The sequence below is a fragment of the Camellia sinensis genome, chromosome 8, assembly GCF_055761805.1.
Source record: "Camellia sinensis isolate YWXY chromosome 8, ASM5576180v1, whole genome shotgun sequence".
In the NCBI taxonomy this organism is placed as follows: domain Eukaryota; kingdom Viridiplantae; phylum Streptophyta; class Magnoliopsida; order Ericales; family Theaceae; genus Camellia; species Camellia sinensis.
Window position 1 is genome coordinate 189,127,255 of NC_138968.1, and position 23,581 is coordinate 189,150,835.

At 37.5% G+C, this 23,581-nt stretch overlaps 1 long non-coding RNA gene and 1 pseudogene across 2 annotated transcripts; both read right to left on the bottom strand.

Moving 5' to 3' along the window:
* Positions 1–230: 230 nt before the first annotated feature.
* Positions 231–22,142, bottom strand: LOC114276121 (aconitate hydratase, cytoplasmic-like; annotated as a pseudogene). Its single transcript, XR_014339238.1, has 19 exons — positions 21,980–22,142; positions 21,811–21,903; positions 21,143–21,328; positions 20,771–20,844; positions 13,229–13,328; positions 6,186–6,331; positions 5,936–6,078; positions 5,766–5,822; positions 5,588–5,667; positions 5,411–5,486; positions 4,975–5,160; positions 4,732–4,799; positions 4,504–4,622; positions 4,277–4,425; positions 3,625–3,731; positions 1,983–2,319; positions 1,285–1,383; positions 956–1,198; positions 231–417 (listed from the first exon to the last, which is right to left on the bottom strand). The product of XR_014339238.1 is annotated as an aconitate hydratase, cytoplasmic-like (transcript).
* Positions 18,596–19,902, bottom strand: LOC145797383 (uncharacterized). Its single transcript, XR_014338864.1, has 2 exons — positions 19,766–19,902; positions 18,596–19,212 (listed from the first exon to the last, which is right to left on the bottom strand). It is a non-coding gene; the product is annotated as an uncharacterized LOC145797383 (long non-coding RNA).
* Positions 22,143–23,581: the final 1,439 nt, after the last annotated feature.

Consider the following 23,581-nt stretch of genomic DNA (forward strand, 5'->3'; position numbering starts at 1 on the left):
GAAAATTCTCATTTCTGTCCGTAGATGTAGGCATTGGGCCGAACCACGTAAATATTGTGTTCTCTGTGTGTGTGAGATAATTTTTTCTGGGTGTGTTTGATCCTAACACTAGCCATTGATCAACACAACAAAATGTAATTTTGAATATTCAAACTTGGAACAATTGCAAAGCAAAGCTAAATCTCTTCCATTCATTCATTTCAACTGGAAAGGAACTCTGAAGAGGAAAAACAAAAAGGATGATTTTTTCCATATTTAAGAAAGAACTTTATGCAGCAGTCTGATCAAAAAGCGAAGCTGAATATGCTCATGAGAAGAAGAGACCTTTTTGTCTGAGAGCTCAACAATTTAATGCTTAATCAGATTCCGAATGACATATGGAAGGATGCCACCATGATCGAAATACGACAACTCAACCTGCAGATGCAACCAAAAACATGATTAAGCTTCATATGATCCAATCGGAAATATTTTGTCCAAATCTATGAACCTAACCTAATGGGCAAAACCACCTATAAAAAAAAATAATAATAATAATAATAAAAAACCCTAATGGGCAAAAATGTGATTTTCTAATTTGGACAACATAAATTATACAAGCAAACACTCATCTTCTTACTTGCACTATGTTAGACAACTTCCACACCCTACAACTAAACACGCATCTTCTTCTCCACCTCTCAATTTAAAATAGTGAATAAAAAAAATGTGTGTGGTTGTATGATTTAAGAAGTTCAAATTTTTGCCCATCAAATTAAGCTTTAGCGGTTATTGATTTGGACAATCTTCTCAAATTACATTAGCTGAAATTATGAAGTTTAGGGACTAATAGATGAAATTAATAGTTTAACGATGAAATAGAAAAAAAGGTCATAGTTTTAGGGGATAAAAGTGAAATTAACCCAATCAACTTAGAAAGGCATACCAAGAAATGAAAAAATAATATTGCCCGTACCTCTGTGTCAAAGCGGAGTGTACAGGTGAAAGACTTGCCAGTGTCAGCAGTCACATTAACATCTTGGCCAGGTCTTATCTCACTAACTTTACTTGGCAGGTCTATGGTGTAACGTTCATGACCCGTCAAGCCCAGTGTGTCTGCATCTTGACCAGGCTTGAAACAGAGAAGAATGACGTTCATACCAACGAGGTTACTACGATGGATTCTCTCAAAGCTCTTTGCAATCACTGCTTTCACTCCCTGGTAAAGATAGGTATTAGAAAATGAGGATGAATGCCAATTGCAGTATATCAACAAGAAGAAATTGAAATGTAAAGATCAAATACCTGTAGCATTGGGCCCTTAGCAGCCCAGTCTCGAGAACTGTCACTTCCATATTCTGCTCCTGCTAGGACAATGGTGTCTTGCCCAGTGGCCTTGTACCTCTGTAGCACCAAAATTACAACTCAATAATGAGGTTGCTAAACATGTACAGAATACAATTTCAAACAAACTTAAAGATGTTACAGTTCAAAACAAATGGTAAGGATTCCAATGTCACTCAATATTTAATTCCAGTCCACAGACTCCACTAAGGAAGACCTGTCAAGAATGCCAACAAAAATAATTTGCTAGTCTTTGCAATCATTCAAGTTTCAACTAGTTGTCTAGTGAGACTTCAATTCTCTCCCATTTTACTCTGCTATCTTACCACAGCTTAAATTAATTCCATTGAATCACTCTCACACAGAAATCTGCAACTTTATCAATTCTATTGTGATATGCATATAGAAGGGACAAAAATATTATAAGAACATGAGAGCAACGGGACAAATGGCATTGGTATCACATAAACTCATAAATATTATCATCTAGGATTGGAAAGGAATTTGTACATATATAGAAACATATATGGATACCATTAATAAGTATGCGTCCAAAATGTAGTCCCATGCTTCTCTCTCTTTCTTGTGTGTCTTTTTTTTCTTTTTTCTTTTTTCCTTGAAGTATGCATCAAATTTGGCTTGATTATTATGAAACTCACCATTGCTGTATCAAACACATGAAGCTTCTCGCCAGGCGGAATGCGAATGGTCTTTGGGCCAACTTCTCCATTCAAGAGCTTGTTGACAAGGCGGATATTGGCAAAGGTACCCCTTACCATCACCTCATCATTGCCACGGCGACTGCCATAAGAGTAGAAATCCTTGGGATGAACCCCACGCTCATGCAGGTATTTTGCAGCAAGGCTGTCCTTGTGGATACTCCCTGCTGGAGATATATGATCAGTTGTGATGTTGTCGCCAAACTTGAGCAAGCAGTAGGCATCCTTCACTCCATGAGGGCCTGGTGGGTCGATGGCCATGCCCTTTGAAAGATTAGTTTGAGAGAGTGAGAGAAGCTATAGAGCGAGAGAGAGACTCTGAAATGTTTGTATATGCATTAATTTACAAAGAGAATGAAGTCTCTCTTTATAGAGAGAAATATGGGCATTGGATACCAAAGAACCCACTACCACCGAAAGCATAAAGTAAAGCTATACAATTAATAATGATAAAGCTAAAGCTATTCTAACATAAAGCTATACAATTAATAATGATAAAGCTAAAGCTATTCTAACAGCCCCCCGCAAACTCAAGGAGGGAAAGCATCAACCAAGTTGAGTTTGGAAACAAGATCATTGAAGCGGCCAGGAGGATGAGCCTTAGTGAAGATATCAGCGGGTTGATCGACTGAAGCAATAGGAAGAAGATGAACAGTTCCACAGGTGACATGCTGGCGAATAAAATGACAATCAATCTCAATATGTTTGGTGCGATCATGAAAAACATCATTGTGAGCAATCTGAATGGCACTCTGATTGTCACAGTAGAGAGGGGTAGGAGCAGATGAAGAAACACCCATATCAGCAAGGAGCCAGCGAAGCCAGAGAAGTTCCTGAGTAGTATCAGCAAGAGCTCGGTATTCAGCTTCGGTGCTAGAGCGGGCAGTGAGGGATTGTTTTTTGCTACGCCAAGCAAGAAGAGAATCCCCTAAGAAGAAACAGAAGCCCGTGGTGGAGCGGCGATCCGTAGGATCCCCAGCCCAATCAGCATCGGAAAAGGCACGTAGGTCAAGAGAGGAAGAAGCCGAGAAGTGAAGACCATGGAACATAGTGCCCTTGAGGTAGCGAAGGATACGGAGTAGAGCAGTATAGTGGGGAGTGCGAGGAGCCGACATGTACTGACTGACAATGTGAACAGCATAGGCAAAAGATAAAGACCTCCAGGAAGACAGAACAACAGCAAACCTAATGCAAGGGGTACTGAATATGGACTAGGTTGCCTCCACACAGGCCAATCCGGACCCATGGGCCCACCACTGGCTCCACTCCGACGATTTGTTCCATTCATATTTTAATCCCTTGCGTGTGAACATTGCACAGAAAAAAATCCGATAATCGATCACATCACATGATTTCAAGTTTTCAACATATTTTTCTTTAAAAAAAAAAAAATGGTCAATCAATTTTCAAAGTCATACTTATCATTTTTTTTTTTTGACAGATATGATGAATCATGTGATTACAATTATCATATCAATTTTATTATTATTCTTTTATGGGTGATCTACATACATACAAATGCCGCTAAAATGAATAGATCATATCATCATTATAAGACCCATAATGAGTCCAAAGAGACTACATTGGTCCAGTCCAAAAAGGGCTGGCTTCTGTCCCATCCTCTAAGAGGACAGGATCAACTACTAAATGCTCCACTTTGATGATCCAATTTGTTGAACTTCTAGACCCCTACGTGTAAATCATCCAAAAAAAGATTGATTCAATAATTGTACCACGTGATTTAATCGTGTTTGTCTTAGAAAAAGTAGTCAATCTATTCTTAAAATCATACCTGTTGTCCCTTTTTTTTTATAAAGACAAATATGGTGAAATCATGTGGTCACGATTATTTTTTTCATGAATAATTTTCACATAGATCTATAAAATTAATAGATCAAATCACCACAGTTGGGCCCACAGTATCCAGCCCAGTCCACACAGTGGATTGGAGACAAGCTCAGCCCTTTCAGAAAAAAGATTGGCCGAGTAGGATCACTATATTGACTAAAAATTAAAAGCACCCACAACCTTTCACAGACTAAAAGCAAAAGAGTGCACCAACATCAGCTTTGTTAACTTATTAGATGAGGTTGACCAACCATGGTCATAATTGACAAGAAATAAAAGCACCAGAGTAGTGGAGTAAAAAACTGGATAGTTTGACAAAATCCTGCTCCGCTTGATCATCCTTGTTAACATCAGGAAGTAAAACACTAGTAATAAGCCATTTAAGGAAATCCTATTAAAATTTGTCTACCTACCGTACCAGCAAGTGCATACGCTACAACTAAGGGAGGCGAAGCAAGATAGGTTGCTCTTGTGAGTGGATGAACACGACCTTCAAAGTTTCGGTCTCCAGAAAGCACAGCAGCCGCAATAATATCTGTAGAATAAAGCACTAAGTCATTAGAGAAAAAATTCAGGGACATAACGAACAACTACGTATAAACAAGAATGATACCATTCTCTGAAATTGCAGAAGAAACTGATTCATCAAGTTCCCTGGAATTCCCAATACATGTTGTGCAGCCATAGCCAAAAATATGAAAGCCCTGTCGGTTTAAGTACTTTTGCAGGCCACTACAGACACCAAAGCCAGATACAAAATTCAGTACCTGATATGCACATGGTAGACATCCAAAAAAATAACTTGAACTAACTAATGTCTTCCAAAAAATGTAATTAGTACCTCTGCTGCAAATATTTTGTGACAACTCCAGAACCTGGGGCCAGGCTTGTTTTTATCCATTGCTTGATCTATTGATAATCACATATAAGACACTCATCATACACACTGATATACAGGTAAGGTTAAGGTGCAGATAACTGCTCCTTTTTCTCCCTATCTAGTTTGTTAATATTATTTATAGACATGCATTTCCACAGGATTAAAGTTAAAGAACATAAAGCATTTCAAGAAGCCAATACCTACCTCCAAGCCCAATTCACAAGCTGTCTTTGCAACAAGACCAGCTCCAAGCATCACACTAGGGTTTGATGTATTTGTGCAACTTGTGATGGCAGCTATGACCACGCTACCATGCTTGAGCTCAGCAGGCTGTCCATGGAATAAAAACTTTGCAACTTTGTCCTGCTCCTCCTTGGGTATGCCAAAGCCCTGAATGAATATAAAATATTACAGAATCAGAAAAAAACAGCTGAAGGTCCTCACATTGTGACTCGACCACAAATGTGACTGATAGTCCCATCCCATTTACACACTACACAATCAACTCATAGAATCAGACTATATAGACCAAAAGAGGATGAACTGTGCTAAGTTTGTATCAATTAATGAAATGATGGCAGAACCACAATCTGGAAAACCAAATTATAGCAAATCCAAGCAATAGCTGTTTTCATCTTACTTTGAATCCAACTTCACTATCGAGACATAAATGCCAGTCAGCCTTCATGTCTTTTAGAGGAACTCGATCATGAGGCCTGTTTAAAAATAAAATAAAAAAAGAACTATGCATATAAGCACACAACAATAACATGAAAGTGCAAAACATTTGGTGCCAGAGCTGAGAATAAAACATTACCTTTTTGGTCCTGAAACACAGGGTTCTACATCTGCTAGGTCCAACTCCAAATATGATGAGAATACTCCTTTTTGTAGAGGCTTTGAAATAATCCCATTAGCCTCAGATGTAAGAATGCCAAGAAGAAATGCATACATGTAGGAAAATAACAAAAAAGGGAATAAATTTTGTTTTCTACCTCATTGTAATCAACAAACATTTTGTTTGCACCCAAATAAGCTTCAATCATAGCCACCTATGAATTATTTTAGCAATAGCAGTCAGAAATTTATATGAGAAATCCATCAACCAAATATAGCGCACAACAAAAAATAAGGAAACAAAAAGAAAAGGAAAAGACAAACGCACAGTCTCATCACTCCTTCCAATTAATTTAAGGTACTGTAATGTGACATGATCTACAGGGAAGAAACCCATGGTTGCTCTATACTCGGGGGACATATTTACAATAGCGGCCCTATTGGCCAATGATAATTCGCATATACCTTCACCTATACCCACATAAAAATTAAAAATAAAAGGAATTAGAGCCATACACATACTCAAAATAGACGTGCAACAACCAAATTTGTTGTCCAAGTATAAAAATTTAAATTACCATAAAACTCAACAAACTTGCCAACAACACCATGCTTCCTCAACATTTGGGTCACAGTTAAAACCAAATCAGTTGCTGTGACACCATTGCGTAATTTTCCTGATAATTTTGAACCCAACAACACCAGGCAAAACCATGCTCATCGTCTGTCATATTGCAGAGTACAGCATTAGTGGAGGGGCTGGGAGACAAGAAGAAAAAATATAAAGATAAAACAACTACAGATTTAATGCATTTATGTCTACCTACAAGTAAATGCATACACTGCAACTCTGTAAGTGGAGGTGCAAATATACACAAAGGTAACTGTTTTCCGATAATGAATTAATTCAATCCAGTATTAGAATTTTTTCAGACAATTATTGTTAATCTCTGGTTGAAAAATTGCACTCTTACTGCCTCAGCTAACATAGCAGCATAATACCACCAGCAAGCAGCAATGACGCATCCCAGACAAAAGCCAACACAGATACACAGAACTAGTAAAACAATAGTGAAATCTAACATATTCAAAGACTTCCAAAAGGAAATCAGAAAATAAAGGTGATGCAACATCTATTACATGGTTAAACAAGGACGATAGGTTGTGGAAACCCAACACAAAATCTAAGGGTCCTATGTGTAAGATTCCTGAAGGCTTTTCTGTATATTCAATTGTGTTTTAAAGATTACAATCAGACCTTAGATTATATAGCCCTAAATCCTAAACCAAAAAAGGAAAATACAAATACAATTATGTCTCTAACAGGACTCTAACACAATCATGCCTCTAATAGGACTCTAATTTGTACAAAACACACAATAATATATTCTATATTCTCACACCCCCGCTCAAACTCAAGGTGTTTTAGCAGAAAATACTGAGAGTTTGCTAAGAAGAAATTGAAACCGAGCGGTAGTGTGAGTCTTGGTGAAGAAGTCCGCAAGTTGCAAAGTCGAAGGGATGAAAGGAAGTGAGATAGAGGCAGACTGCAGATGCTGGCGAACAAAGTGACAATCAATCTCAATATGTTTCGTCCGCTCATGAAAGACAGTATTGTGGGCAATCTGAACAGCACTGCGGTTGTCACAATAGAGAGATATCGGAGAAGACTGAGAGACACCCAAATCAGATAAGAGACAACGAAGCCAAGCAATCTCAGCAGTGGCATAAGCTATAGCACGATACTCAGCTTCGACAGTAGAGCGAGCAACGACTGATTGTTTCTTACTTTTCCAAGAGATCAAGGAATCTCTAAGAAACATACAGAAACCAGACGTAGACTTACGATCAGTAATATCACTGGCCCAATCAAAGTGAGCATAGGCCACCAAGTCCAAAGAGGAAGAAGAGGATAACAATAAGCCCTGAAAGATCGTACCCCTGAGATAGCGAAGAACGCGAACCAAAGCAGCCCAATGGGTAGAGCGAGGAGCAGAAACGAACTGACTAACCACATGAACAGCATAAACAAGATCAAGGCGAGTGATAGTCAAATAAACTAAACAACCCACAAGCTCGCGATATAAAGTGGAATCATCCAGAGGGACACCATTAATAGAGTTAAGCTTCACATTAAGCTCAACAGGTGTATCAGAAACCTTAGGATTAGCAAGACCAGCACGATGAATGACTTCATTAGCATACTTAGCCTGAGACAGAATGAAGGTGCGGAAGATGCTACTTGACCTCAGAGATAGCAGAAGAGTCCGAGCCAGTGATAATCATATCATCTACATAGAGTAAGAGAGCAACAAAACCAGCCGAGGTATGTCACAAAAATAAAGCAGAGTCGGAAGCAGAAGGATGAAACCCGAGTTCGGTAACAGCAGTCTGAAATCGATCATACCAAGCACGAAGAGACTGCTTTAGACCATACAGAGTACGCCGAAGACGACAAACCTGACCAGAGGGATGACGAAGACTAGGGGGGGATGCATGTAAACCTCTTCAGTGAGATAGTCATTAAGAAAAGCATTCTTAACATCCATCTGATAAAGAGGCCAAGAACGAACAGCAGCGACAGAGATCAAAGTACGGACAGTAGTCGTTTTGGCAACAGAAGCAAATGTCTCCTTATAATCAATACCATACTCTTGAGAGAAACCTTTGGCAACCAGGCGAGCTTTGTAACGCTCAAGAGAACCATCAGAATGAGTCTTGACTTTGTAGACTCATTTACAACCAACCAGGTTCTTATCAGCAGGCAAAGGAACCAACTCCCAAGTACTAGTTTTCTGTAAAGCAGACAACTCATCCTCCATAGCTTGAACCCAATGAGAATCCTGACAGGCCTCCTTGTAAGACTGAGGTTCTACAAAAGAGTGAATAGCAGACAAAAAGGTACGATAGGAAGCAGAAAAACAAGTATTAGACCAACCCAACCTGTTTGGAGGATGACGTGCTCGAGAAGGATATCGGTGTGCAGTAGGATCAGAGTTATCAGAAGCAGAGGGAGCAACAGCAGGGGCAGAGACAACCGGTGGTGGAGGAGGAGCCTTGCGACGAAAATAAACTAACAACGGAGGAGGAGAAGAAGTCGAAGGAAGAGAAGCAACTAGAGGTATAAGAGGAGAAGATGGAACAAGCTCAGGGGGAACAATGGAGATGTACTCATCAGACGAGACCTCAGAAGGAAATGGGTCAATGTGAACCAAATCCTCTTTGGAAACTGGAGCAGTGAGAGGGGGAAGCTGGAAGTAGGATAGACTTTCAAGAAGGGCAACATGACGGGAGACATAAAGATGACGGAAAACAGGGTCGTAACACCGATAACCTTTTTGAGTAGGACTATAACCCAAAAAGACACAGAGGACAAACCGGGAACTAAGTTTGGTCCTATCTTTGCGGGAAAGAAGAACAAAACAGGCAAACCCAAACATACGAAGGAAGGAGTAGTTAGGAATTTGGGAGAACAAAGCCTCATAAGGAGATCGACCAGAAAGAAGGGGAGTAGGCATGCGGTTGAGAAGAAAAGCAGCAGTAAGAACTGCCTCCCCCCAGAATGGAGCCAGAACTGAGGTAGAGAGAAAAAGAGACCTAGCGGTCTCAAGAAGATGACGGTGTTTACGCTCGGCTCGACCATTTTGGACAGGTGTATCTGTACAGGAAGTTTGGTTAATGGTACCCAAATTGGCCAAATACTCACAAAACTCATTTTTAAAATATTCCCCATACAAGTCAAACCGTAACACTTTAATTGTAGACCCAAATTGAATAGTAATCATAGACTGAAAGGTACGGTATATCTTATAGAAATCGGACTTATGAGTCATAAGATAAACCCAAGCATAACGGGTGCAGTCATCAACAAATGACACATAGTATGCAGAACCCTCTTTGGTGAGAACAGGAGAAGAGCCCCAAACATCAGTGTAAACTAAAGAAAACGGTGTATCAGATATAGAAGTACTTTTACGAAAAGGTAAGGCTGTCATTTTGAAAAGTTTACAACCCCAACATTCAGTAAGTTCACTAGGAGAAACTTTATCCAAAATACCTAACTGAGCTAAAGACCGTAAGCGGTCAGCAGACAAATTCCCTAATCGAGAATGCCATAAATAGAAAGGACTAGACAGAGAATCTAACTGAAAAGAGGAAAAGGCAGTCAAAGAGGTTGCTATAGGCAGATGCAAGCTCTCCACCACATAGAGGTCTCTAATTCTACGGCTGGTCCCAATCTGCTGCTTAGACATTCGATCCTGTACAGAACAGATAGCAGAAGAAAAGATAACATCAAAACCAACGGCATCAAGCTGACTGATAGATAATAAACTGACAGATAACTAAGGAACATAAAGGACAGATGGAATAGAGACAACAGGCATAGCAGACGGTAGGACAGACCCAACAGATACAACAGACATACCAGATCCATTAGCAGCATTGACAGTAATAGGAAAGGGAGGAGGAGTACAATTTCGAAGTAAGGAGAGATGGGGAGTCATATGATGAGAAGCACCAGAGTCAAAAATCCAAACAGACGAAGAAATACCTGAAAAAGAACTAAGCAAACCTGAATGAAGAGAGGAAATAATTAAGGCAAATGGGGATAGCTGGGAGGTAGACAATATATGCTGAAGCTGATTAATCTGAGCAGTTAAGGAAGCCAAGTCAGGATTAGGAGCTGGAGAGGATGTAGTATACGCAGCAGGATCAGGAGCTGGAGACGTTGTAATAACCAGAGAGAAAAGTGAAGGGGACTGATGGGGCAAAGCGTAAAATCTGAGGGGTCAAACTATAATAATATGGAACTTGTTTGGGCCAAACAAGAATAAACAACTGGGTCAAGATTCAAACCACACAGACAGAGACAAGAGTCGAAGTCGACTCTGGAGCAAACAAGAGTCGAAGTCGACTGAGAGACAAGAGTCGAAGTCGAAGCCGATCAAGAGGAACAAGGGCAGACAGCTCTTCAATCGTGCGAATCGAAGTAGGAAAGAAGTCGGGATGTTGACTGTAGAGGGGTTACGAACCAGACTGGAGGACCCACGACTCACGACTTCAGAGATGAAGCTGAGAGAGACCGAACCTGAGGTTGCAAATCAGAAGACGACTCGATCAGAGAGACTGAACGAACCAAACCCAATCTCAAACCAGATGGGTCGCATGAATTCAGAAGACTGAAACAAAGAACTCAACGAGGCAGAGAAGCTTTGACAATGGCTACTAGGGTTTCGAACCATGCTCTGATACCATGTAAGATTCCTGAAGGCTTTTCTGTATATTCAATTGTGTTTTAAAGATTACAATCAGACCTTAGATTATATAGCCCTAAATCCTAAGCCAAAAAAGGAAAATACAAATACAACTATGTCTCTAACAGGACTCTAACACAATCATGCCTCTAATAGGACTCTAATTTGTACAAAACACACAATAATATATTCTATATTCTCACACTATGTTCGTCAAGAAGCCTTTTTGGTCCAAAAAGAAGTGTCTATGGTAGTGTTTAGTAGTTAAAGGTATTATGGTAACTTCAGTTTTGTTGGACATGGGTTGTAGGGTTGCCCATGGGTTCTATTTTGGGTCAAGTTATTAAATGGGTTATTATATATGGGTTTTATTATGTCTAAAATAATCTTAGTGGTCAAAGTCCAAGTTTCCTATTTTGATATGAAGTAGAATTAGAAGTCATTAAAGTTTCCTATTATGATTGAAGTAGAATTGGAAGTCATAATTGGTCTAGAATATTAGTTGTTGTTAAATATTTTTAGTTTCTAAATTTGAGAAATAGTCCTTATAGAATTAGGAAAGTCTTTAACCTATAAATATATGTGTAATCTCAATGATTGAAGAGGAAAGTTAATATTATGAAAATTTGAGATTGTGTTTGTGTGATTGGCCTATCCCATGTGATGGTGAAGCACTTCTCTTTCTTTCTCTCTTCTTCTTCTTCTTCTTCTTCTTCTATCCAGCAGGGTTACTGTTCACAGTGTTTAGAACAACCACCCAACTGCCCCTAAACACTTGTGTTTTCATTCCCAAAACCCTACCCTTTTACAAACCCTTAAACTCTTATTCTTTTAAATATTTCTGCAGTCAAAAAATCCCACCAAATCAGCCCTATCAGTCTATTGTTGTTGCTGCCAATATACTTAAACTGGGCTCACTACTTGTAGGAAAGTAATCCCTACTCGTCCTACATCAAAAGGTCAGGTACATAACTTGGTTTGTATAAATGGCATTCTAGATAGGCAATTTTAGATACGTTACGCAAGGTATTTTCAACATCCAAATGTAATAGTAAGATGCACACTAACGCATGGCAAAGACTCCTGTGAGTCTTTACTACTCATGCAAGCATCACGCAATAATGTCAATGATGTAGGCCGAAGGTACCACATTGAGGCCACTTAAGTTACATTTTTAGTCTTTTAATTTTATTTATTTTGTGGAGATGATGTGTTTCGTGCACTTGTACAGATTTGGCAAAAAATATGAAAATTCAATCAAAAAGGGCACGAAAGCAGATCCTCCGAGCGAGAGGTGAAGAATCAGAGCCAGCCAGACCACCGCACGTGCATCCAAGCTTAACCGCACGTGCAGCCCACCACCGCTCGTGCGGCCCACCTAGGGACGCGTGCACAGAATTTTTGGTCTGTTTTGCTCCAAATAAAAGACAGAAAAATAGCCAAAATGAGGGTTCAAAAATTATTTCAGAGAAAAGGGAGGCTAGGGTTCTAAAGATGTGAGTATTCTCCTAAAACTTGAAGGACACTTCCCTGGGGGTTTTTTCATCATCTTCTTCCTCTTTCCACTCCTCCATGAGTGGCTAGTCGTCTTTTCTAGGGTTTTGATGAAAACCTAGCCATGTAATGGAATTTTTCATGAGCTTTAATTGTAAATTGATTTGAATGAATATATGGATGATTTAGAAGTTTTTAATAATTGTTTCATTCATCTCTTCAAGCATTTTACTCTCTGTGATTGTTTAATGATTTCCATACATTAGTATTCTTTGTATTTGTATTCAAAGTACGAGACGAGTCATGCTATGAGAGACGAGTCGTTTTGCTAACATAGTTTAGAGCAAACGACTCGTACTACTCGAGATGATTCGTGCTTATACGTTGAATGCGACAACTCTCTTGATTAATATTTCAAACTTGTAGTTATGAAATATTGGGTAGTTCAAACCGGATTGCGATTGATGACTGATGTTAAGTCTCATTCATGTGGTTACTGGTGAATTCTCTACCCTAGGATTTTTTTCGAAAATTAATATTTCCAACCCTAATTTTAATTGTCAATATAATTCTTCAATTTTATTTAATTGCTGTTTAGTTATAAAATCAATTTTATCTTTTTAATCAAAATTAATTTAGGACTTTTGTGATTGAATTAATCTAATTTCACATTTGTCCCTGTGGATCGATACCTGAACTGGCCATTATTTTAAAAGAATTTGGTATAGTTTAGTGATTTATTTTTGGTGTGTTCAACGTCCCATCAGTCAACAACCAAATTTATGCCAGCATCTAAGGCTGTTTTTTAAATAAAAAATAAACTAGATTCAAATGAGGATTTATACAGAAAATACATTTCAATCTCAAAATACCTCGCCAAGCATTGCTGCTTCTGCTTCAATTCCTCCAACTCCCCAGCCTGCAACTCCTAACCCATTGATCATCGTTGTATGGGAATCAGTTCCAACAACACTATTGTTGGACAATCTTCACTGTAATTAAATTAATTAATTTTGTTTGGGTACTAAACGACAAACAGAACATAAAAGAAAATAGGAAAGTAGAGAGAAAGTTTGATTACAAAAATCAAACTAGAAATAGAATTAAATCAATAAAAACAAATTTTATTTTGTTACAAAAACAAAATTAAAATCTGATTTAAATAAATAATAAAACAGAAAATAAATAAATAACTTACTTGATTAATATCTTGAATATTATTCTGATCAAGTCCAGTGTTCGACACTGTCTCCTTAAGACAGATTCGTCCTCTCCACGGTGCTTTCACAATATGGACGACTATCTCCCAGAATGAAATGATCAACTACAAATAAATGCAGCACTACAATTTATTTGTTCAACGAACACACTAAGTGTTTACACTCTTTCTCACAAAAATTAAATGCAACAAAATGAAGAATAAATTTGCAGAGGAGAAGTACGAAATTTCTGAATGTAAAACATCAAATGAGGGCTGTCTATTTATAAATGTAGTGGTGGCTATTGATTTTGAATTAAACATGTGCTAACCTGTTTTGAACAGGTATGAAACCTGTTTGGTTTTGAATTAAACAGATTTAAATCTGTTGGGTTTAAAATTCAAACATATAAAAACGGAAGGGACCTGTTTGGGTGTAGAGAAAAACCAGAACAGATTAATTCCGGAATTAATTTAAAGACAGTTGGACAGATTTTATTTCAAAAAATTAAATTAAATTCAAATGTTTCTGGCCCAAAAAGATTAGTATTGGGCCGAACAAATCCAACCCAACCACGCACCCGCGCCCAAGCCCAGCCCGACCAACCGACCGGACGGCGGCGCGCATGTAGTGATTTTTGGATCCAATGAGTCAAGCCCATTCTACCCATAACCTCCCTCTCTACAAAACTTAGGTACCCCTTGGGGCCCTCTCCAAGTTATAAGTCCAAGCTATATAAACCCATTCAAAACTTCCCACCAAATCAATGTGGGACAAGCCATTTACACAAACCTTAAAGAATTTCCACCAAAAACTCCATTTCTATGGAGCACACTTTGGCTTCAATTTTCCATTCACTCGATAATGGTTTTGAGCAACCAAATATATCACGTGAATCACAACGCGGCATAGAACACGTTACCACTTTGACCCGCGAAAATCGACGCACGGGGCTCACCTAAAAAATAGACCAAACTTAGAAAAAAAATTCTAGTTTTACCCAGAATTTTCCCAACCATTTCTAACAATCCCCCACATGAATGGTATTTAATGACAACGGAAATGCAACAATATGCAGGCTTTATCGAAAGAGTATAAGTCGAAAATATCTTGCATCAGAATAGGTAGCTTTCGGCCTTAAACCTTCCCTAGTGATAACCTATCGGACTTACTGACTAACCAATGGACGCGATGCCTTGAATTGTTCAGCCGTTTGTGTAAGCCAAGACAATAGATTTCACACAAAATATCTTCTAACACATCGTGGTTCTCACTGTTGTGTTCATTTTGGCCTTGAACACTCCTGATTTTCACGAGTGTTTCTAGAGAATTTAGTCTCTTCATTCTCATAGAACTGGCCCCAGTTCGACACTCATATAGGTGATTCTTATTGTGAGTATCTCCTTATACTCGTCTTGATTTTATTCCTAAATCAAGATATAAGTAATCATTAAAAGCAAAGCTTATCCTTATGCCTCTGCAGATAACATATGTTGCAGATATCACTCTCACCATAGGAATGGGTAGGGAATTTTAATCCCTTGGTGATTTCTGGCGAGCCACACATAACTTAGTTGTCCCTTTGAACTTAGTTCTTGGGATCTCCAGTCATATAAGTAGGGTTACCATTATGATGACTCTTATGTAATAAGTTTTAATCTCATCCCCTTCGATGAACTATACACTAGCTCTTTTATCAAACCTTTTGTTAACGGATCCGTAATAATCTCTTTAGATTTTATATAATCTATTGAGATTATTCCATTTGACAACAATTGCCTAACGGTATTATGTCGACGACGAATATGTCGTGACTTACCGTTATACATATGACTCTGTGCCCTGCCTATTGCAGATTGACTATCACAATGAATGCAAATAGCTGGCACATGTTTTGACCACATTGGAATGTCTTCTAAGAAGTGACGAAGCCATTCTGCTTCTTCTCCTTCTTTGTCTAAAGCAATGAACTCGGATTCCATTGTGGATCGTGCGATGCATGTTTGTTTCGTGGACTTCTAAGAAACAGCAGCGCCTCCCAGAGAAAAGACATATCCACTTGTGAATTTTGAATCTTTAGTATCCGATATCCAATTTGCATCACAATAACCTTCAAGTACTGCTGGATGTCAAGTAAAGTTCAAATCATAATCATGAGTAAATCTTAGATATCTAAGAACCCGAATGATCGCTTTCCAATGGTCTTCTCTGGGGTTACTAGTGTACCTACTCAATTTACTAATAGCATAAGTTATATCAGGATGAGTACAATTCATTAGGTACATTAGGCTTCAAATAATTTGGGAGTATTTTAACTGAGACACTGCATCACCTTTATTTTTCGATTAATAAAGATTGATGTCTAGTGGTGTTCTAGGTACATTCAAATCATCCTTGATAAATTTATCAAAAATTTTCTCAATATAATGAGATTGAGATAATGCATATCCGTCAGATGTTTTAGTAATTTTCATTCCTAATATAACATCTGCGACCCCCATATCTTTCATATCAAATCTTTTGTTAAGCATTTGCTTAGTTGATTTGATCATGTTTTGATTGCTTCCAATGATAAGCATGTCATCCACATAAAGACAAAATATGACATATCCTTGGTCAGTGTTTTTAACATAGACGCATTTGTCACATCCGTTTATCTTAAACCTATTAGTAAGCATTGCATGATCAAATTTTGCATGCCATTGCTTAGGTGCTTGTTTTAATCCATAAAGGGATTTTACAAGCCGACAAATTTTTTTTTCTTGTCCCGGTACTACAAACCCTTCAGGTTGCTCCATATAGATCTCTTCATTTAGATCACCATTTAAGAAAGCTGTCTTAACATCCATTTGATGTATTTCTAAATTAAATAGCGCTGCTATAGCAATAAGCATGCGAATGGATGTTATTTTTGCCACAGGGAAATATGTGTCAAAATAGTCCAGACTTTCCTTTTGTCTGTAACCTTTTACTACAAGTCTTACTTTATACTTGTCTATTGAACCATATACTTTCATTTTTCTCTTGAATATCCACTTATATCCAAGAGGTTTAGAACCTGGTGGAAGATCCACCAATTCCCAAGTATGATTTTGCATAATGGATTCAATTTTATTATTAACAGCCTCTTTTCACAAAGGTGCTTCAGGACCTGTCATTGCTTCCTTAATGCTTTGAGGTTCATTTTCTAACAGGTATGTCAGAAAATCTGGACCAAAAGATTTTGATGTTCTCGCTCTCTTACTTCTTGGTTCATCATCAGTTAAATCCTGTTGGTCGAGACCATTACTAGTCTCTTGTGTTTGATTGTCATTAGTCTCTTGACTTTGTGTACAATCATAAGTTCTTTTCTGTGAACTTAATTCATTTCCTTTCTTGTAAGGAAAGACATGTTCAAAAAACACAACATTCCTTGACTCTATAATAGTGTTCACATTTATATCAGGTATTTCTGATTTATAAGTCAGAAATCGATATGCACTACTATTCTGAGCATAGCCAATAAACACACAATCTACTGTTTTTTGTCCAATCTTAATCTTTTTAGGAACAGGAACTTCAACTTTTGCCAAACACCCCCACACTTCTAAGTATTTGTAGGAAGGCGGTCGACCTTTCCACAATTCATACGGAGTGCTGTTGGTTTTCTTGTGGGGTATTCTGTTAAGAACATAATTAGCAGACAATATTGCTTCCCCCCATAAGTTCTGTGGTAAGCCTGAACTTAGTAACATGGCATTCATCATTTCTTTTAGGGTTCTATTCTTTCTTTTAGCAATTCCATTTTGCTGAGAAAAATAGGGTGCTGTAGTTTGGTGAATAATGTCATGTTGTGCTCAAAATTCATTTAATGGTACATCATATTCACCACCCCTATCACTTCTAACCATTTTAATGGTTTTACCAAGTTGATTTTCAACTTTTGTTTTGTAGAGTTTAAACATTTCTAAGGCTTTATCTTTACTTCTAAGTAAATAAACATAACAATATCTTGTGCAATCATCGACAAATGTTATGAAATACTTTTTACCTCCTCTAGTTTGAACAAATTTTAGATCACATACATCAGTATTAATTAATTCCAGAGGTTCGGTTTTCCTTTCAACCGATTTAAATGGAGCCTTAGTTAATTTTGCTTCTACACAAACTTCACATTTATAATTAGGATTAATTTCAAACTTTGGTATATAATCTAAACTAATTAATCTACGTAAGACATCAAAATTCACATGTCCTAATCTACCATGCCATAAATTCGACTCAAGAATATAAGCAAAAGATATGTCATTCTTATTTATAGCATCTTTCGGTACAACTGTCATTACATTCAATTTAAAGAGATCATCACTCATGTATCCCTTACCAACATACATACCACTCTTTGTTAATACAAATTTATCAGACTAAAAAACAAGCCTAAAACCATTTTTACTTAATAAAGAACCAGAAACTAAATTCTTCCGGATGTCAGGTACATGCAGTACGTTGTTGAGGGTCAGTTCCTTCCCTGATGTCATCTTCAAGATCACCTTTCCTTGTCCGGCCACAGTAGAAGTAGAAGAATTTCTTATGAAAAGTTGTTCACCATTTACAACCTCATTGTAGGTAGTGAACATCTTCTTGTCCGCACATATGTGACGAGTTGCTCTAGTGTCAACCCACCACGCTTTGGGATTTCCAACCAGATTAGCCTCAAACACCACAGCAGAGAGGTTGATGTCATTCACTCCGTCAGAGATGTAATCTAGTTCAGTTACATTGGCCTGATTGGTAGTCTTCTTGTTCATACTTCCATGATCCTTCTTAGGGCGGCAGCAGTCAGAAGCTCGATGTCCAGTCTTACCACAGTAATAGCATTTTCCTTTGAACTTTTTGTTGCTATCGCTTTGTTTAGGACCATCTCCAGTAAACTTCATCTTTTTGTTATGTGGTTTATGAACTTGTTCAACCACATTAGCCTTGGACTCAATGGGATTTTTCTCATTCCTCTTTTCAGCCTTTCGGTTATCTTCTTCAATTCTTAATCTTACAATCAATTCATCCATGGTCATCTCTTTGCGTTTATGTTTTAAATAATTTTTGAAATATTTCCAAGCCGGTGGTAACTTTTCCACTAAAGCAGCGACTTGGAAAAACTCGCTAAGAGACATACCTTCTAAATGAATATCATGCAAAATTATTTGAAAATTTTGAACTTGAGAAATTACCGTTTGGTTCTACCATAACAAAGTCCAGAAATTTACCGACAACAAATTTCTCCGTGCCGGCATCCTCTGACTTGTACTTCTTCTCCAAAGAATCCCACAATTCTTTTGTTGACTTCAGAGGACTGTAAACATTATACAGCATGTTGTCAAGGCCATTGAGGATGTAGTTTTTGCACAGGAAATCTGAATGTTTCCAAGCATCTACAGCGGCAACAACTTGCCGGTCACTTTCACCCTCTTTAAGTGTTGGAGCCTCTTCATGGAGAAATCGGGCCAAATTAAGAGTTGTAAGATAGAACAGCATCTTCCGCTGCTATCTCTTAAACTCAGTACCGTTAAATTTTTCTAGTTTTTCTCCATGATTTATTGGTACTTGAACATGGTTTTGGATAGGGACCGGTGTTGGTGTAACAATTGGAGTACCACTTCCAGTTGCAGTAGCCATAAAATCTTATTACAAAAATCAGAAAAATAAACCACAAATTAATTATCTAGTTACTAAAACCAGAAAATAAATTATAACACAAAATAATTTTATTTTCCTTGTTACTAAAACTAGAAAAATAAAATACCACAATAATTTTCTATAACACCAAATAATATTCTGTAATTGTTAATGACACCAGTATATTACTACTAGTTGTCAAAGAAAATAGACAGTATATTACTACTATCTGTCAAATAGTTTATAATACTATTTGTATTTTCTAACCAGAATATCACTTTGAAAACACAGAAAATTAAATAGAATGAAGACACCAAAAATATTCTGTCTTAAGATTGTTGGACAATCTTCACTGTAATTAAATTAATTAATTCTGTTTAGGTACTAAACGACAAACAAAACATAAAAGAAAATAGGAAAGGAGAGAGAAAGTTTGATTACAAAAATCAAACTAGAAATAGAATTAAATCAATAAAAACATATTTTATTTTGTTACAAAAATAAAATTAAAATCTGATTTAAATAAATAATAAAACAGAAAATAAATAAATAACTTACTTGATTAATATCTTGAATATTATCCTGATCAAGTCCAGTGTTGACACTGTCTCCTTAAGACAGATTCGTCTTCTCCACGGTGCTTTCAGAATATGGACGTCTATCTCCCAGAATGAAATGATCAACTACAAATAAATGCAACACTACAATTTATTTGTTCAACGAACACACTAAGTGTTTACACTCTTTCTCACAAAAATTAAATGCAACAAAATGAAGAATAAATTTGCAGAGGAGAAGTACAAAATTTCTGAATGTAAAACATCAAATGAGGGCTGTCTATTTATAGATGTGGTGGTGGCTATTGATTTTGAATTAAACAGGTGCTAACCTGTTTTGAACAGGTATGAAACCTATTTGGTTTTGAATTAAACAGATTTAAATCTGTTGGGCTTAAAATTCAAACAGATAAAAACGGAAGGGACCTGTTTGGGTGTAGAGAAAAACCAGAACAAATTAATTCCGGAATTAATTTAAAGACAGTTGGACAGATTTTATTTCAAGAAATAAAATTAAATCCAAATGTTTCTGGCCCAAAAAGATTAGTATTGGGCCGAACAAGCCCAACCACACACCAGGCACCCGCGCTGAAGCCAAGCCCACCCGGATGGTGGTGCGTGGTGATTTTTGGATCCAATGGGTCAAGCCCATTTTGCCCATAACCTCCCTCTCTACAAAACTTGGGTACCCCTTGGGGCCCTCCCCAAGTTATAAGTCCAAGCTATATAAACTTATTCAAAACTTCCCACCAAATCAATGTGAGACAAGCCATTTAAACAAATCTTAAGGAATTTTCACCAAAAACTCCATTTCCATGGAGCACACTTTGGCTTCAATTTCTCATTCACTCGATAATGATTTTGAGCAACCAAATATATCACGTGAATCACAACGCGGCATAGAACGCGTTACCACTTTGACCCGCGAAAATCGACACACAGGACTCACCTAAAAAATAGACCAAACTTAGGAAAAAATTCAGATTTTACCCAGAATTTTCCCAACCATTTCTAACAGCTCTCTGGGTAAAGAATGCCATCTGTGTTGAAAACAACCCGTCCAAGATATTCAAGATTAACCTGAAAATTACCAGATTTACTTGTTAAAATGCCAAATCAGCCAAATAATACAGAGAACAAGGATCTTCTTTTCAACCATGATTTACAAAAGCTAGAGGTACACGTGGCATTCTTCCAGAAGGTTCACGATGAGTTGAAAATTGCAACCTTGTGTGACCATTCTTATGTTTTGGGAGTAGCCCACTTATACTAACTAAAGATAGAATCAAGCACCTTCCCGGGAGTGTTTGCCTTAAGAACACTATAACATCTAACTACAGAACTATCCTTGACGCAATTAATCATGCTAGAGTTTTACCTGGTGGACAATACCAGAACCAGGAGGAACGACGAGCATGTTACGGAAAGCAGTCGAACCCCACTTGAGAAAAGCAAACCTCTGTTTGTTTCTCTGAAATTCAAGCTCCATATTTAACAGCACTGCATTTTCATTTCTCGCTACATCGACCTGAACTGAATGATCAATGACAAGATCCACTGGAACCTGGACACAATATCTCTCTTCGAACATATCATATGAAGCACAAGGGTATGATAATTGGTAATAACGCTTACCGTAGGTTGGGAAATTAAATGTTCTGTTTATGGCGTGATGCATAAAATATTGGGAGTTGAACGCAAAGTCAGGCACTAGTATTTCAGACAAGTAAAAGCGAGTTCAAAAAACTAAACATGCTTATTGCAAAAAATGAAAAAACAATATGCATCATGAAACAAAAAGATTTCTAGGTGAATTCTAACCCAATGTTGTCAATCCCATACTGGCAGACACACTGGATTTGTCATTGGTATGGTTCATAACAGTACCATTGTGTACCATCATACTGTTTCGGATTTGTAACTATAAATATTATATATTTAAAAATTGCTTTTATTTACTTAAAAAATTGGTCTACATTCTGTTGTATTGGCATTAATTAAAATAAATAAATAAATAACAGTCAAATAATCAGGAAAATCACATACCAAGGGATTGATTTTGTTAGTGTCACTGCCAAGCTCGTTCATAGCATTCCGCATAGCAGCAAGATCAACCACTGCCAGAACTCCCTTGAAATCCTAACAAACAGACAAAAGCTTTAGAAATGGAGGATGCCACAAAAGACAGAATCATCACCAGGCTGATGTTATTAACCTGTAAGAGAACACGGGCAGGCTTAAAGGGAATTTCAACATGCTTTGGTGAAGTATTCTCCCAATCAATGATCTTCTCCACATCAGCCTTAGTAACTTGGAAATTGTCACAGTTTCGTATTGCAGATTCCAAAAGTATCCTGATAGAGTAGGGAAGCACATCTGCAATGTACCAGAAAATGAAAGGGGAGATTATTCATCAAGAAAAAGATACCAAAAAAACAGAAAGAAAGAAAGAAAGGAGGAAGTCTAATACACGAGGCTCCCACCATTGCAGATCTGATATGGTTAGATGTACGCAACCTTACCCCAACATGTACAGAGATTGTTTAAATATTTTGAACCCATAAACAAATTCTCCAGACGCTAAGTAATAGAAAACAACGAACGAAACCAGTGAGCCTCGGCAAAGAACAATAACAACATCGACAACAAACTATCTGCAGGATTCATTCTTCTATATGTGTGCTTAAGCCTTATCTAATAAAGCCACTTAAGAGGGAAACATCCCGTAATGACAACACTAAACGACCAAGTAACTTTTCCAAAATGAAAATAATAGACAATGAATTTCAGTTCTCAAATTTTATCAATGATTATTTTGCAGATTTTGTTATGCTATTTTCTTGCTCAAGTCATATCTGTTGGAAAGTTGGTTTTATATAGGCTTATTTGGGCCAACTTTGAGCCCAAAATTGAGTGGGCCTCAAATGTCTTTTGGGGTGAATCCGAAAAGGTGACATGTTCCTTGCCGCATGGCAAGTCACACGGTGAAGACGGTTCGTCAAAACCATTTATGAGTAAATGGGAACTTGACATTGTTTTCTGGTTCGTGAAATGGACATTTAAAGATTTAAATGTGGGTTTTTTGGTAAGGTTTGTCCCACATTGAAACTTGAAGAGAACTTATGTGTGTATATAAGTTCTAGGTGACAACACTTGGGTTAGGCCCCAAGGGACACCCCAAGTTTGTAGAACAGAGGAGTTATGGACAAAGTGAACCTTAGCTCAAACCACTACGCGGCGCCGCCCGTCTGGGGCCGGGTGTCGGTCAGGTCTAACATTAATTTTTTAGGCAAAATTTATTTGAATTTTTCCAAAAAAATTCTTGCCTATATTTCAAATTAAATTTGAATTCGAATTTTTGTCCAACCTCCGAATTCCACTAGATTCCAAACAGGTTAAACAATCCAAACATTTTTCAGAACTGTTGGAACCCGAACAGATTTAAAACTGCCAGACATATTCAAATCTGTCCAGCAGTTACCAACAGATATGTTCCGCAATTATCTGTTTCAAAACTGTCTAGACAGTTTCTGGACAAATTCAGTTATCTGTTCTAAATTGAAACAGCACTTGTTCATTCAAAAAACCACCTCTTCAAATTGTGTTTCATACCTATTCAAGAGAGAGAGAGATCAGCTTTTTCCCTTCGGTTTAAACCCCTTTTTCATTTTTTTAATTTATGTTCTGTTTTTTCCTTTATCACCCCACTCTCTTCTTTTCTTTGAACATATAAAACCCATGCATCACACACCCGACAAACACACCACAAACAGTTTTTTAATCCACACACTCCCACTTTCTCTATTTTAATAAGTTG